A 16,858-nucleotide genomic window follows, 5' to 3' on the forward strand; every position below is an offset into this window, starting at 1 on the left:
ACTGGCAGTGTTTCGATAGCTTGCGCAGTTCCGTTAGGTACTCAGCATTGCTTTCATCTTTGTGTTTGTTGTGTATGTAACCTGTTCCACCTTAAGAGAGCTTAAGCCTGTTCCACCTTAAGAGATGTACTACTTTCTCAGGCTGCTGTAGACGTAATACCGGGGGTGAACACACCGGTATATAAGCACTGTGCAGTAATCTTGTATTCAGTGTAGTCCCTACCTCCAACCAGTAAAGACCTGTTTGAGTTATACGTTTAAGTCTTTGTGTTAATTGTTCAATACAATACACATACTTAACACTGGCGACGAGTCAGGTTCTTACCCTGCGGCAGTTGAAGAGAGGTTTCAAACATCACCACCCCACTAGAAGCGACAGGCTTTAGGACTCTGAAGCCTCCATCAGCGACTGAGCACTGGAGTGCAGCAGCCATCCTGACAGCTTCCAGCGACTGACAGAAGTCTTTCTGCAGTTTCCTTGTTCAACCTAGGTGGTGGGGTAAGCCGTGCAGCGTTGGCTGCAAAGACAGGGCTGGGGAAGTTGGAGAAGATAAGGGCAATCGCAATCCCCGATAAGGGCCGCGGTGAAACGCGCGAGCGGGTAAGCCAGAGCCCGGGAGGGAGCGAGCAAGAGCCGCGCGAGTGGGTGAGCCAGAGGCCGGGAGCCGCTTCAAGTGCGAGGCGCAGCGCGGGCCAGCGATCGGGACCAAAGATAAGGGCCGCACTCGGACTGAAAGGCGTGGCGGCTGCAGAAGCTCAAGGTGCGAGAGCCGCGGTGCACAGCGCGGGCTATCGATCGCGGCGAAGATAAGGGCCGCACTCGGGGGCTGAAGGGAGACGGCGTCGGGGGACGGGTGAAGACCGCCAAGCGCGGGAAAACCGCCATTTTGTGGGCGGAGGACGACGGCAAGAGCGGGAAGCCGCCATCTTTGATAACAAGTAAAGAAAATAAAATCTGAGAAATTGCAAATCTACAATGCCTAAACACGGGAATATTAGCACCTTTGATAGTGACCTCGAAGATTGGGCCATATATGTTGAAAGAGTAAAAAATTATTGTAAGGCCAATAAAATTCGTGACCAAGATAAAGCTCTAACATTATTAAATTTAATGGGTGCGAAGACATACGGGCAATTGAAACACCTGTTATCACCAGATGAACCGGCGGATAAGACGTTCGATGAGATTGTTACTGTCCTGAAAGATCATCTAAACCCCACGCCGCTGATGCTAGCGGAACGATTTAAATTTTACGACAGAAGGCAGCTACAGCATGAAAGCAATGCTGAATATTTGCTGGAATTGCGTAAATTAGCGAAATATTGCCAGTTTGGAACGGGACTGACAGATGCACTATGAGACAAATTTGTGTGTGGTTTATTTAAACAGGATACACAAAAGCGACTGCTCGAGGAGAATGAGCTGGCGCTTGAGAAGGCGGTCACTATGGCAGCAGCACACGAAGCCGCAGCGAGAGGCACGGCAGTAATGCAGCTACGGTCACCGGAGCTCAGTGCACACAAATTGGGTGTGAGTTCTGGCAAATGTTATCATTGTGGAAAGACAACGCATGATCAGAACCAGTGTTGGTTTAAAAACCAAGAATGTAGAACTTGTGGTAGGCTTGGACATATAGCTAGAGTATGCAGGTCAGGGAAGAAGACCAGCAACAAGAAGTCACCGCAAGGGAAATACGCAAAGGTACACAAGGTGACCGAACAGGAGTCCGATTCAGACACTAGCAGTAATGAACTGGCTAGCTTAAGAGTACTCAACGCTGGTAAGGGTGCAGACCTCCAGACAATTTGGGTTACTCTTCAGATAGAAGGAGTCCAAGTAAAAATGGAATTGGACACTGGATCGGCATTGTCGGTCATGAATAAGAAAGATTACAGAAGGTTATTCCAACATATTCCCCTACAGGATACGGAGATTATATTGACAACCTACACGGGGCAGAGAGTGTACCCTATCGGGACAATAAAGGTTGCAGTGGCCAACAAGGGCGAAGGAAGTCAAATAATGGACTTATATGTGCTACCGGAGGGAGGTCCACCACTACTAGGCCGGGAGTGGTTTAGAAACATAAATATGGACTGGCATTCGCTAAAAGCCATAAAGAGTGAGAACTCGGTGCAGATAATCAGCCCAGACTCTAGAACTGATGATGGTAAGACCAACCCATGTGCAAAAGACAAAGTTTCAGCACAGAATTCCACTGAGCAACAACAACATAGTTTAACAGAGAATTCTGAGTCTGTCAAGTCTACTGATATGCACATTTTTGAGGGACACTGGGCTCGAACTCAACTCCATTTCAAACTACAACAGCAATTAGAACAAATGATTCGCCGTTTTGAGCAAGAGATGAATGAAATAAAAAAGTTCTTTGTTACAGAGTGGGAGAATCTGGAAAGGCAACAGAAGCAACTGATGGAGAAACTGGAGCAGGAGCACACCAACCATCTGCGCGAGGAGGCCGAACGAATCAAAGCTGATTCAGGTTCTGAAGGTGCGTGCCATAATCTGGTGTCAGAAGAGTTAACGGTCAGCCAACTCCTTCATATGCTGAGGGACAAGACTCTGAAATGGGAAAAACTTGAACACGAGCTGCGATCTTCAAAGGAAAAGGGTTCGGAGCTCTCAAAAGTCATTGAGATGGCTGATGTGGCAACACAGACTGAGATGACTGCAACAGAGCAGCCCTTGGATGCCAAAAGTACGCTGACTCACGTCAACGTAGAACAACAGACCGCTGAAACAGCTGCTCCGGTAGAGGGATTGAATAGTCCGATCAATCAATCTCCAAAAGAAGTTGAAGTAGTAAAATCTCAAATGAGGTCATTAGTAAACGACTTGCTGAAAGCCCAGAAAAAGCTGGATGAAGAGGTACGCATGAAGAAGTCTCTTCAGGAAAGATGTCTGGACTTGGAACAAAAGCTGGCTAACGCCCAGCTGGGTATGGAGGAAATAGAAGACCCTCTCGCTGGCCTAGATCAGGACGACACCGAATATTACTATGTCCTGTCCTGCCCAACTTGTAACTTCGACTCCCACCATACAGAAATCATGGAGGAGCACCGAAAGTCTACGGAACATCGGGAGAAGGTGGCTCTACTACGGAAACAGGAGGGAGAGAAGGAGGAACTGCGCATGCAGCTGGCAGCTGACAGTGGAGCCCAGAGAGTCTCCAAGAAGCAGAAAAGGAAAAGTCGAAACAGAAGATGACCCATCTGAACCATTATTACCTCTACCAGATCACACACGTGGTCCCTCCGAACGGAGCCAAATCAGTTCGGAAGTTCAAGCTGTTAAATCCATGAAAGGACTATTGAATGAGTAACGTGAACCGACTACACCACAGAGATTGAACCTGTGAACTGTTTTCCGCAGAGACTGAATCTGTGATATGTTACGTTAAACATGAAGTTATATATGTATATATGTTATTACGTTATGTTAAATAGGGGGATGACTATAAAGCTAAGAAGGGAGGAGTGTTGTGTATGTAACCTGTTCCACCTTAAGAGAGCTTAAGCCTGTTCCACCTTAAGAGATGTACTACTTTCTCAGGCTGCTGTAGACGTAATACCGGGGGTGAACACACCGGTATATAAGCACTGTGCAGTAATCTTGTATTCAGTGTAGTCCCTACCTCCAACCAGTAAAGACCTGTTTGAGTTATACGTTTAAGTCTTTGTGTTAATTGTTCAATACAATACACATACTTAACAGTGTTGGTTCCTTTTATGGAACGTAAACTGTTCTGCTATCAGCAGCGGTGTGGGGTTTAAGTGGTCCTGTAGGATTTCTACTATGCTTTCGAAATTCTTGTTCACCGGCTTCTCTGGGGTTATTAGATTTCGCAGTAACCCATAAGTTTTTGCACCCATGGAATTTAACAAAACCAGTGCTTTACTAGCATCTGGCACTTCATTCGCCCTGCAGTACACCTCAATACGTTCCACATATGTCGCCCAATCTTCGACTTCATTGTCGAATGTAGAGATACTGCCACTCTTCGGCATCCCTGGGTGTGATTTAACTGTCAAAAATGGCGTCTCCAGCGCTTCCCCTTCTTCTCCGCAGCTCAATGGCATCTCCCACGCTCTCCCTTCTTCTCCCCGCGGACACTGTTCAGCCCTTGAGCCCTGGCTGTGCTCTGCGCGTTCTTTTTTTTTTCTCAACGCCGCTCGGTCCTGAACCTGGCTGTTACTTTACCCTCTCTCTCTCCAGTTTTTTTTTTCTCAACGCCACTCGATTTTCAACCCCCGACTGCGCCCTGTCCGCTTCACCCTCTGTCTTACCCCGTCAATGCTGCTTGGCTTTCTCTCCACCGTCGGTCGGCTCCAGCCACCGCTGTCTGGGAAGGGTCTGCGCTGGACCTGTCGTCAGTCTCTTGCTGATTGTCGTGGCTGGGGAACCAAGCCCGGCTCTCCACAGCCTCCCCTGCGATGTTCACTCTCTGCCGGACGACTGGGCAGTTGCTTGTGGTCGACGCCCGTGTTCCTGGCCTCGACTTTTTTTTTTTTTTTTGTTACATCGCCCTCCCGGAGCGAATCCTTGAAGGGAAATGCAGAGTTGCAGGTAGATTCGAATCGACACTCGTCGCCACTGTTAGATCCGTGATTCTGAGTGGATGCTGTTTTTCAATAACCACACGGATGCTGTAACTTAACGATAAACAGGTATTTACTGGAGGAGGGTAGTCTCAATACTGGGGGTACAGAGGCATGCGCAAGGCTTATATACAGGTGTGGTCACTGCCGGTACTACAGTATACAGGAGCTGTAAAAGTAGTTCTGTCTTAAAGGCACATACACTACAGTCATGACGTCAGCCACAGGACTGCAGGGGCAGTCCTCGTGGAGCCTCCAGAGCGAGCAGACCTACATTCGATGTTATCCTGCAGTTTCTTGTTAAAGCCTGTTTGTTTCATTAAAGTTCATTTTGACTGATCGCCTGAGTAGAACTCAGTCTTTTAGTTAGGAACCCACGTTCCTACAGTTTTGTGGCGTACTGACCACAGAAAGGACACAATCCGCTTTTCGGTCCGTAGACTATAAATCAGGCGTCATGCCTTTAAGAAGGATCACACCTTTAAGAAACTTGATCTGCAACATAGTTAAGCCCAGAGCGGGGGAGGAGCAGTCGAAGCTGTGGACTGATGAAAAGCAGTCGGACTTGGTGTAGGCTCTGACGCCATTTTGTGTTCAACATGCAGTCTCAAGAATTAAACCTTTTCTGTTGAACCTCTCCGAGTTCAGTATTTTTTGCTAGGAGTACGTAGACTCCTACATTGGTGACCCCGACGCTCAGGACGACTCCTAAGCGTAACCATGGCTGACACAAACGCAGTTTCTGTGAAGCTGCCGGAGTTCTGGGAGAACCTAGCCACCGCCTGGTTCCTTCAAGCCGAATCGCAATTCCGACTCCGCGGCATCACCGCCGACGCAACGATGTACGACTACCTCATCGGATCCCTGGGCAGCTCCACAATCACGAAAATCTGGACAACACTACAAAATGCTTCGGAGGAAGGCAAGTACGCACATCTCAAGGCCGCGCTCCTTAAAAAATTCACAGCCTCCCAATTTTTGCGCAACTGCCACCTCCTCGACCTCCCGGGCCTCGGTGACTCCACGCCGTCAGACTTGCTCTCACACATGCTTGCTCTGACCGACGAGAAACCGCCCGGCTCCCTCTTCTGCACACTCTTTATCCGCCAACTACCCCCCAGCATCCGCCCGGCGATCGTGGCGTCCAGCCTCACGGACCTCGAGGTCCTGGCCGACGAAGCCGATAAGCTCCTGTCCGCCGGCTCCAACCACGCCGTCACCCCCGACCTGGCCTCTGCAGCGTCGGCGCGCGCTCCACCCTCTATCGCGCGGCCACACAGCTCGGCCACAAGGCCCCCCAGGCCCCCACGTCCCCCAAGCCCTCCGACCCAGGGCTACTGCTACTTCCATACCCGGTTTGGCGCACAGGCACGCCGCTGCAGCCATCCCTGCACGTTTCCAACCGCCCCCACACCGGCCTACACGATGGCCATGGGGCAAGCAGGCGCGCTGCTGTACGTTACGGACAGCGCCTCCGGACGCCGTTTCCTATGCGACACGGGCGCGCAGCGCAGCATCATCCCCGCGTCCGCCCTCGAGATCCAGCGAGGCGGCCGCGGCCCTGCGCTGGCTGCCGCCAACGGCACCGACATCCGGACGTACGGCACCCGCACCGTCACCATCGACCTCGCAGGCCGCCGCTACCACTGGGAGTTTATCACCGCCAAGGTGCTCTCCCCGCTCCTCGGTGCGGATTTCCTGTGCGCCCACGGCCTGTTGGTCGACATGCCTCGGCGCCGCCTTGTGGACATGAACACCATGTCACCTATCCCGGGCGCCATGGCCCCCCTCAACCCGCCGAAATGGCGTGGCAGTGCCGCGCCCGCTCAACGGACAACTACTCAGCACTCCTTGCTGAGTTCCCAGCCCTCACCAACCCGACCTTCTCCGCGCAAGTTGCTAAGCACGGGGTAGAACACTTCATCCCCACCACAGGCCCACCGGTGTATGCCCACGCCCGCAGGCTGGACCCGGCTAAGCTGGAGATCGCGCGGGCCGAGTTCACCACAATGGAACAGCTCGGCATCATCCACCGCTCCAACAGCCCCTGGGCCTCCCCACTCCACATCGTCACCAAACCCGACGGGGGATGGCGCCCCTGCGGGGACTACCGGCGCCTAAACGACGCCACCACGCCGGATCGGTACCCCATACCGCACATTCAAGACTTCTCGGCTAGACTGGCCGGCCGCTCAGTCTTCTCCAAAGTCGACCTGGTGCGCGGTTACCATCAGGTGCCAGTACACCCCACGGACGTTCCCAAGATGGCCATAATCACCCCTTTTGGACTATTCAAGTTCCTCCGAATGCCCTTCGGCCTCAAAAACGTGGCCCAGGCCTTCCAGCGGCTCATGGACTCGGTCGTCCGGGACCTGAAGTTCCTCTTTGTCTACCTGGATGACATCCTGGTAGCTAGTTCCTCCAAGCAGGAACACATCGAGCACCTCCGCACCCTGTTCCAGCGGCTCAGTGAGCACGGGCTCATCATCAGCCCAGCCAAGTGCCAATTCGGCCTCAGCAGGATCGAATTCCTTGGCCACCACATCACGCAGGACGGAGCCATTCCCCTGCCCGCCAAGGTGCAAGCCGTCCAGCAGTTCCCCCGGCCTACCACCATCAAAGGCCCCCAGGAGTTCTTGGGGATGATCAACTTTTACAACCGCTTCATTCCCGGAGTGGCCTCCCTCATGCGGCCCCTATACAAAGCCCTCTGGGGTAAGAAAGACAGAATGGCGATCGAGTGGTCGGCGGACATGTTGACTGCTTTCGACTCGACCAAAAAGGCGCTCGCCGACGCCACCATGCTCGCTCACCCACAGCCCAATGCCAGGGTGGCCCTCACCACGGACGCCTCCGACCACACGGTCAGCGCCGTGTACGAACAGTGGGTCGACGGGGCCTGGCAACCGCTGGCCTTTTTCAGCCGCCAACTGCGCCCCCTGGAGGCCAAATACAGTGCCTTTGACCGCGAGCTCCTCGCACTGTACCTGGCAGTCCGCCATTTTAGATTTCTTCTGGAGGGCCGCCCCTTCACCGCGTTTGTCGACCACAAACCCCTGACATTCGCGATGGCGAAATCTGCGGACCCGTGGTCAGCCAGACAACAACGCCAGCTCGCCGCGGTGTCCGAATTCACCACGGACATCCGGCACGTCTCCGGTCGAGACAACGTGGTGGCCGACTGACTATCCCGCCCGCCGTCCACGGCGCCCACCTGGCAGTGGACTATGCTCAACTGGCAGCGGAGCAACGCAGCGACCCCGATCTGCTCTCCGCACCCACAACCCTCCCAGGGCTGCGACTGACCGACGTCGCCTGCGGCCCGTCCGCCGTCACAGTCAAATGCGACATCTCCTTGGCGCAACCCCGCCCTGTAGTCCCGGCGTCCTGGCGAAAACGGGTGTTCGACATCCTCTACGGCCTCTCACACCCCGGCACCCGCACGTCCATTAGACTGGTGGCCAACCGATCTGTCTGGCGCGGCCTGCGCAAAGATGTGCGCGTCTGGTCCAGATCCTGCATAGCTTGCCAGCATGCCAAAATCCACCAGCATGTCAAAGCCCCACTCGAGGAGTTCACCGTGCCAGAAAGAAGGTTTGACCACGTCCACATCGACCTCGTCGGCCCCCTGCCGCCATCACAAGGTCACACGCACCTGCTGACAATCGTGGCCCTTACCACCCGCTGGCCCGAGGCCATTCCACTGACGTCCACCACCACCGCCGACATCGCGTGGGCGTTCATCGGTACCTGGGTTGCTTGGTTCGGCGTCCCCTCTGACATGACGTCGGATAGAGGCCCGCAGTTCACCTCTGATCTGTGGGCCGCCATCGCCCGAGACCTCGGGGTGGCCGTTCACCGCACCACGGCTTACCACCCCCAAGCCAACGGACTGTGCGAGCGATTCCACAGGTCCATGAAGGCGTCCCTCCGCGCCAGCCTCGAGGACGAGGCTTGGATCGACCGCCTCCCGTGGGTGCTAGTTGGCCTACGCTCCGCGGTCAAGGAAGACCTGCAAGCCTCGGCGGCAGAACTCGTGTACGGCCAGCCGCTGTGCGTACCCGGAGAGTTCCTGCCCACCGCCACGACCCCCTGGTCGGCTGACCAGCAACGCCGCGCTTTCGCCAACCGAGCACAATATTTTGTTCCGGTATCCACCGGCCGGCACGGCGAACCAGCAACCCGCGTACCACCTAGCCTGCACATGGCCAAATTTGTTTTCATGCGTCATGACGCCCACCGAGGACCTCTACGGCCCCCATACGACGGATCCTACAAGGTACTCCAGACGGTGAACAAGTTCTTCCTCCTCGAAGTGGGCGGCAGAACTGACAAGGTGTCGGTCGATCGGCTCAAGCTGGCGCACCTAGAGCCCGATGAACCCGTTCCAGTGGGCCAACCCCCACCGCGGGGCAGACCACCTAAGAGCCCGACGCATCCGACCGCCCTGCTCCCGACACCAACCGCCAAGAGCCGTTCCAGCCGTGCCATCAAGCTGCCACGCCAGTTCGTACACTCCCTACTAGCGGATTCTGGGGGGAGCTGTGTGGCGTACTGACCACAGAACAGACAGAATCCGCTTTTCGGTCCGTAGACTATAAATCAGGCGTCATGCCTTTATGAAGGATCACACCTTTAAGAAACTCGATCTGCAATATAGTTAAGCCCAGAGCGGGGGAGGAGCAGTCGAAGCTGTGGACTGATGAAAAGCAGTCGGACTTGGTGTAGGCTCTGACGCCATTTTGTGTTCAACATGCAATCTCAAGAATTCAACCTTTTCTGTTGAACCTCTCTGAGTTCAGTATTTTTTGCTAGGAGTACGTAGACTCCTACAGTTTCACAATTAACCTTATCATAACCCTTCATTGTTGGATCCGTGGTTCAGTGGATATGCTGTTATTAAATAATCACACGGATGCTGTACATTAACAATAAACAGGTCTTTACTGGAGGAGGGTAGTCTCAAGACTGGGGGTACAGAGGCATGCGCAAAGCTTATATACAGGTGTGGTCACTGCCGGTACTACAGTATACAGGAGCTGTAAAAGTAGTTCTGATTTAAAGGCACATACACTACAATTCCTCCCCTTTTAGATTAGTAGTACCCCTAATATTCAAATAACAATTAACATTTGAACATGTACATTAAACAACAAAAGTCCATTTATAGATTCAGTCTTTGGGGCGGCTTCCTGACCCTTTCGGGATAGCGCCTTTCCGGAGGCTCTTGTTCTTGGTGCAGAGGCGATTCTGACCCCTTTTCATCAGGTAGTTCATCGGGTTCCACTGCTACTGGGTCTGAGGTAGATGCTACTGGTATGTCGGGTTCATCCCCAGGTACTCGGACATGGGGTTGACGCGTTCCTGTGACGCTAAGATCTGATCGACGTGGCGTCTCACAATGTTCTCCCCGACATCCACTGTTTACATTAATGGCCCCTGCCGTGTGCATATCGTTTCGGGTTGCCATTTCTCTGTTCGATAGTCCCGGGCCAAGACTGGTTGCCCTACATTGAAGCTCCTTGTTGGCTTCTCATTGATGTGCTGGAATTGTTTGTCCTCAACATTTCTTCGCACATTTGGTCTGAGCAAGTCCAGACGAGATCTCAACCTTCGGTTAAAGAACATCATGGCCGGGGTTTGGTTGGTAACTGCATGTGTCGCGTTTCGGTAGGCTAATAAGAAATTGTCCACCTTATGCTGTAGTGGAATTTCATCGTCGCACATGGCCTTTATCGCCTTCTTAAAGGTTTGTACGAACCCCTCAGCCAATCCATTTGTGGCTGGATGATACGGGGCGGATGTGTAATGTCTTACCCCATTCCTTCTCATAAATTTTTGGAACTCGTCGGACACAAACTGTGGTCCATTATCAGAGCAAATCTGCTCTGGCAAACCATTTCTGGCAAATATGGTCCGTAGGACTGCAATCGTTTTCTCTGTAGTGGTTGAAGACATTTTTATCACCTCAGACCCCTTTGAATGAGCATCCACTGCTATTAAGAACATTGAGTCCATGAATGGACCAGCGAAATCAATATACACCCGTTGCCATGGAGAGGAGGGCCACTCCCATGGGTGTAGAGGGGCATGTGGTGATGCATTTTGGACCTTCTGGCATCCTAAGCTGCTCTTAGTTAGGTCTTCAATTTGTTGATCGATTCGCAGCCACCACACATAAGCCCTAGCAAGGCTTTTCATTTTCACTCCCCCCAGATGACCTTCATGTAGCTCATTTAGCACTCTCTCCCTTAACTTGGGTGGAATCACCACTCTGGATCCACACATCACTGTCCCCTGGCATACTGACAGCTGTTCTCTTCTGGATGAGAATGCTGGCAACAGTGAGCCGCCATGAGTTGGCCATCCCCTCACCGTCAATTCATATACCCGAGACAGCGCGGATCATTGCGGGTCTCCTTCTCTATATCCGCGTTCGTTACTGGCAATCGTTCAATTATTGATGAATAAAATATCTCGCTAGGGTCCACTGCTGGTGCTTCCTCCACCGTAGGCAGTGGCAGGCGCGATAGCCCATCAGCGTTCCCATGCTGTTTCGTGCCTTTATATTCTATTTCATATTGATTCGCCCCTAGAAACAGGGACCATCTTTGTAACCGCTGTGCAGTCATCACTGGAACGCCCTTCTTAGGATTAAAGATGGAGACAAGTGGTTGGTGGTCAGTCAGCAAGGTGAACTTCTGCCCATGCAGATAGTGGTTGAATTTTTTTACTCCCCATACTAGGCTGAGGGCCTCCCTGTCAATCTAGGCGTAGTTGCGCTCGGCTGAGGTTAGTGACCAAGACGCAAAGGCTACTGGCCTCTCCAACCCGTCAGGGAATTTGTGCGACAGCACCGCTCCAATACCATAGGGTGATGCATCACATGCCAAACGAATTGGTAGTGCTGGGTTGAAATGGGCCAACACCTCTTTTGATGTGATCAATTCTTTACACTTCTGGAAAGCTCGTCTACGTTCGTCATCCCACTTCCATGGTACCCCTGTTTGCAGTAGGGTGTTCTGTGGGTGTAATACCATAGACAAATTTGGTAAGAACTTGTGGTAGTAGTTTACCAGCCCGAGGAATGACCTCAGTTGTGACACATTTTCCGGTGCTGGAGCCTTGACTACTGCCTCAATCTTGTCAGGGGACTTATGTAACCCCTCTTCATCGATGACGTGGCCACAATACGAGATCTGTTTCTGGAAAAACTCGCACTTGTGGCGATTAGCTCGTAGCCCATACTCCTTTAATCTGGTGAGCACCTTCTCCAAGTTGGCGAGGTGATCACTGTCATTTTCGCCCGTGACCAAGATGTCGTCCAAATAACACTGGGTCCCTGGAATCCCTTGCAGGACCTGATCCATCGCCCTTTGCCAGATAGCCGGAGCCGAGGCTACTCCAAACACCAGCTGGTTGTATTGATAGAGACCTTTTTGAGTGTTAATCGTAAGGTATTGTTTCGAAGCTTCTTCTACCTCCATTTGCAAGTACGCCTGGGCTAGATCAATTTTGGTGAAGCGTTTACCTCCAGATAGCGAGGCGAAAATATCCTCAATTCGTGGAAGCGGATATTGTACCGTGTGAAGGACTGGGTTCACTGTCACCTTAAAATCCCCACAGATGCGGACCTTCTTTGGTTCCCCAGGCGTATTACTCAACGACCTCTTCATTACAGGAACGATGGGTGTAGCCCACTCGCTCCAGTCCACTTTGGACAGTACTCCTGAACGTTCCAACCCTTCCAGCTCTGCTTCAACAGCGCATAAGGCACTGGTCTGGCCGTCAGAATCTTTAGGCTTGCATTTTCCTCTATTTTAATCGTTGCTGTTATTCCTTTTAGTGTTCCTAGTCCCTCCTGGAACACTTCTTTTGCGTCAGTTAGCATTTTTGACAGTCGTCCAGGTGAGACGTCGTCATTCTTTTTGGCCTCAACCTTCAGTGCCTGTATGGAATGCCAATCTAATTGTATCTTCCGGATCCATTCACGTCCTAGCAGTGGTGGTCCTCCATCTGGGAATACATATATATCCATTTTAGGTATTTCGTGGCCTTTATATGTCACTTTCACCCTTATTTTTCCTTTGGGGTAGACTTTTTGCCCCGTATACGTCTTCAAGACAATCTCTGTAGCTTTCAAGGGTATGTGTGAAAATAGCCGCTTGTAGTCTCTTTGATTTATGACTGTTAGCGCTGACCCTGTGTCCAATTCCATTTTCACTTGGACTCTGTCTATCTTGAGTGTAACCCAGATAGTCTGGTGATCCTCCATTTTGGTTACCTTATGTCGTTTCAGACAACCCAGCTCCTTGATTCCGGAGTCTGTGTCACTTTTCTGTTCGTCTGAACCACTGTCCATCACCTGGTGTACCTTTTTGTACTTCTCCTGTGGAGATTTCTTACTGTTGGTTTTCTTCCCAGACCTGCAGACTCTTGCTATGTGTCCTGCTTTCCCACACTGTCTGCACACTTGGTCCTTGAACCAACAATCTTTCTGGTCATGTGTTGTTCTGCCGCAGCGATAGTACTTCCCTGTTCCATAGGACATTTCATTGGTGCCACATTCTTGCGGTCTCCGTTGTATCTCTGCAGCGCCCCTTGCGGCTGCTTCGTGTGATACTGCCATACTGAAAGCGTAAGGTCCTTTTCTGATAGAAGCCGTTTCTGGGTTCCTTCACTTTGTAGCCCACACACAAACTTATCCCTTAACGTATCTGCTAGTCCCGCTCCAAACTGGCAGTGTTTCGATAGCTTGCGCAGTTCCGTTAGGTACTCAGCATTGCTTTCATCTTTGTGTTGGTTCCTTTTATGGAACGTAAACTGTTCTGCTATCAGCAGCGGTGTGGGGTTTAAGTGGTCCTGTAGGATTTCTACTATGCTTTCAAAATTCTTGTTTACCGGCTTCTCTGGGGTTATTAGATTTCGCAGTAACCCATAAGTTTTTGCACCCATGGAATTTAACAGAACCAGTGTTTTATTAGCATCTGGCACTTCATTCGCCCTGCAGTACACCTCAATACGTTCCACATATGTCGCCCAATCTTCGACTTCATTGTCGAACGTAGAGATACTACCACTCTTCGGCATCCTTGGGTGTGAGTTAACTGTCAAAAATGGCGCCTCCCTCGCTTCCCCTTCTTCTCCGCTGGCACAAAATGGCGTCTCCCGCGCTTTCCTTCCTTCCCATGCTCGCCCTTCTTCTCCGCTGCGGCTTCTAAAAATGGCGTCTCCTGCGCTCTTTCTTCTTCTCCGCGGCTCAATGGCGTCTCCTGCGCTCCCCTTTCTTCGCCCCGCGGACCCTGTTCAGCCCGTGAGCACCGGCTGTGCTCTGCACGTTCTTCTTTTTATATTTTTCGACGCTGCTCAGTCTAGAACCCGGCTGTTTCTTACCCTCTCTCTCTCCGGTTTGTTTTCTTTTTCTCAATGCCGCTCGGTGTTCAACCCCCGGCTGCGCCCTGCGCTCTTCACCCTCTGTCTTACCCCGTCGACGCTGCTCGGCTTTCTCTCCGCCGTCGGTTGGCTCCAGCCGCCGCTGCTCGGGAAGGGTCTGCGATGGACCTGTCGTCCGTCTCTTGCTGCTCGTCGTGGCTGGGGAACCAAGCCCGGCTCTCCACAGCCTCCCCTGCGAAGTTCAATCTCTGCCTGACTGCTGGGCGGTTGCTCGTGGTCGACGCCCGTGTTTCTGGCCTCGACTATTTTTTTTAATGTTGCAGGTAGATTCGAATCGACACTCGTTGCCACTGTTGGATCCGTTGTTCAGTGGATATGCTGTTATTAAATAATCACACGGATGCTGTACATTAACAATAAACAGGTCTTTACTGGAGGAGGTAGTCTCAAGACTGGGGGTACAGAGGCATGCGCAAAGCTTATATACAGGTGTGGTCACTGCCGGTACTACAGTATACAGGAGCTGTAAAAGTAGTTCTGACTTAAAGGCACATACACTACAGTCATAATCTGGAAGACAGTATAATATTGCATCAAAGAAAGATTTGCATTTCTATAGCACCTTTCACCACTCAGGACGTCCCAAAGTGCTTTACAGCCAATGAAGTACTTTTGGAGTGTAGGCACTGTCATAATGTGGGAAACGCAGCAGTCAATTTGCGCACAGCAAGCTCCCACAAACAGCAATGAGATAATGACCAGATAATCTGTTTTTTAGTGATGTTGGATGAGAGATAAATATTGGCCAGGACACTGGGGAGAACTCCCCTGCTCTTCTTCAAATAGTGGCTGTGGGATCTTTTACATCCACCTGAGAGGGCAGACGGGGCCTCGGTTTATAGAATCATAGCATGATTCAGCAGAGAAGGAGGCCATTCGGTCCAGTGTGCCTCTTTGAAAGAGCTATCCAATTAGTCCCACTCCCCTGCTCTTTCCCCATTGCCCTGTAAATGTTTTCTCTTCAAGTCTTTATCCATTCCCTTTTGAAAGTTGCTATTGAATCTGCTTCCACCGCCCTTTAAGGCAGTGCATTCCAGATCACAACTCGCTGTGTAAAAAAATGTTTCCTCACATCGCCTCTGGTTCTTTTGCCAATCACCTTAAATCTGTGTCCTCTGGTGAAATGTCTCATTTAAAAGACAGCACCTCTGACAGTGCAGCACTCCCTCAGTACTGCACTGGAGTGTCAGCTTGGATTTTGTACTCAAGTCTCTGGGGCGGGACTTAAACCCACAAACTTCTGACTCAGAGGCGAGAATGCTACCCACTGAGCCAAGGGTGTAGACACAAAGCTTCTAATATAATAGTTTCTTAATTAAAGAACGGTGTACTGGTGATGAGTGTGACAAGTGCTGTATGGAGGAGTGTTGCATTATGTGAAGTGGCTGTATACCTCAGGGATGTGTCAAGGTGTCGCATTAAGTAAACCTCCTCCACACAGCTCCGCAATGATACACCCAGGCTTGTTGGAAATGTCATGGATTTTAACATCACATTGGGATGACAAACCTCCATTTTATTCCAAGCTCTGCAGCACTGCTGAATTTCCACAAGGTGGAGCTGCTCCTCCACATGATAAGCAAGCCGACGTGTTTTGGCCCATGTTTTCCATTGAAGCAAAGCAGAAGGATGCTGACTCGGAAAGTTAAATCTTCACCTGCTCTGCTCACTCATTGTGGGGCAGATGTCCCAGTGTTGTCAGGCTGTTTAAGTGATCCCATAGCCAATTCTTAGTCGAGTGATGAATAAAGAAATGAAGAAAGACGTCCTAAAATGCTTTACAGCCAACAACAACTTGTATTTATATAGCGCCTTTAACATAGTAAAACATCCCAAGGCACTTCACAGGTGTGATTATCAAACAAAAACATAAGGAAATATTAGGGCAGGTGATCAAAAGCTTGATCAAAGAGGTAGGTTTTAAGGAGCGTCTGAAAGGAGGAGAGAGAGGTAGCGAGACGGAGAGGTTTAGGCAGGGAATTCCAGAGCTTAGGGCCTTGGCAACAGAAGGCACGGCCACCAATGGTTGAGCGATTATAATCAGGGATGCTCAAGAGACCAGAATTAGGGAAGCTCAGATATCTCGGGGGGGTGGGGGGGTTGTGGGGCTGAAGGAGATTACAGAGATAGGGAGAGGCGAGGCCATGGAAGGATTTTAAAACAAGGATGAGAATTTTGAAATCGAGGCATTGCTTAACCGGGAGCCAATGTAGGTCAGCAAGCACAGGGGTGACGGGTGAACGGGACTTGGTGCGAGTTAGGACATGGGCAGCTGAATTTTGGATGGCCTCAAGTTTACGTAGGGTAGAATGTGGGAGGCCAGCCAGGAGTGTGTTGGAATAGTCAAGTGTAGAGGTAACAAAGGCATGGATGAGGGTTTCAGCAGCAGATGAGCTGAGACAAGGGCGGAGACAGGCGATGTTACAGAGGTGGAAATAGGCGTTCTTAGTTATGCTGCAGATATATGGTCGGAAGCTCATTTCAGGGTCAAATATGACACCAAGTTTGCGAACAGTGTGGTTCAGCCTCAGACAGATGTTAGGGAGAGGGATGGAGTCAGTGGCTAGGGAACGGAGTTTGTGGCAGGGACCGAAAACAATGGCTTCGGCTTTCCCAATATTTAATTGGAGAAAACTTCTGCTCATCCAGAACTGGATGTTGGACAAGCAGTCTGACAATTTAGAGATTGTGGAGGGGTTGAGAGAAGTGGTAGTGAGGTAGAGCTGGGTATCGTTAACGTACATGTGGAAACTGATGCTGTGTTTTCGGATGATGTCGCCAAGGG

Source organism: Somniosus microcephalus, chromosome 9, assembly GCF_052327205.1.
Source record: "Somniosus microcephalus isolate GS21.2 chromosome 9, FLI_Smic_1.0, whole genome shotgun sequence".
NCBI lineage: Eukaryota > Metazoa > Chordata > Chondrichthyes > Squaliformes > Somniosidae > Somniosus > Somniosus microcephalus.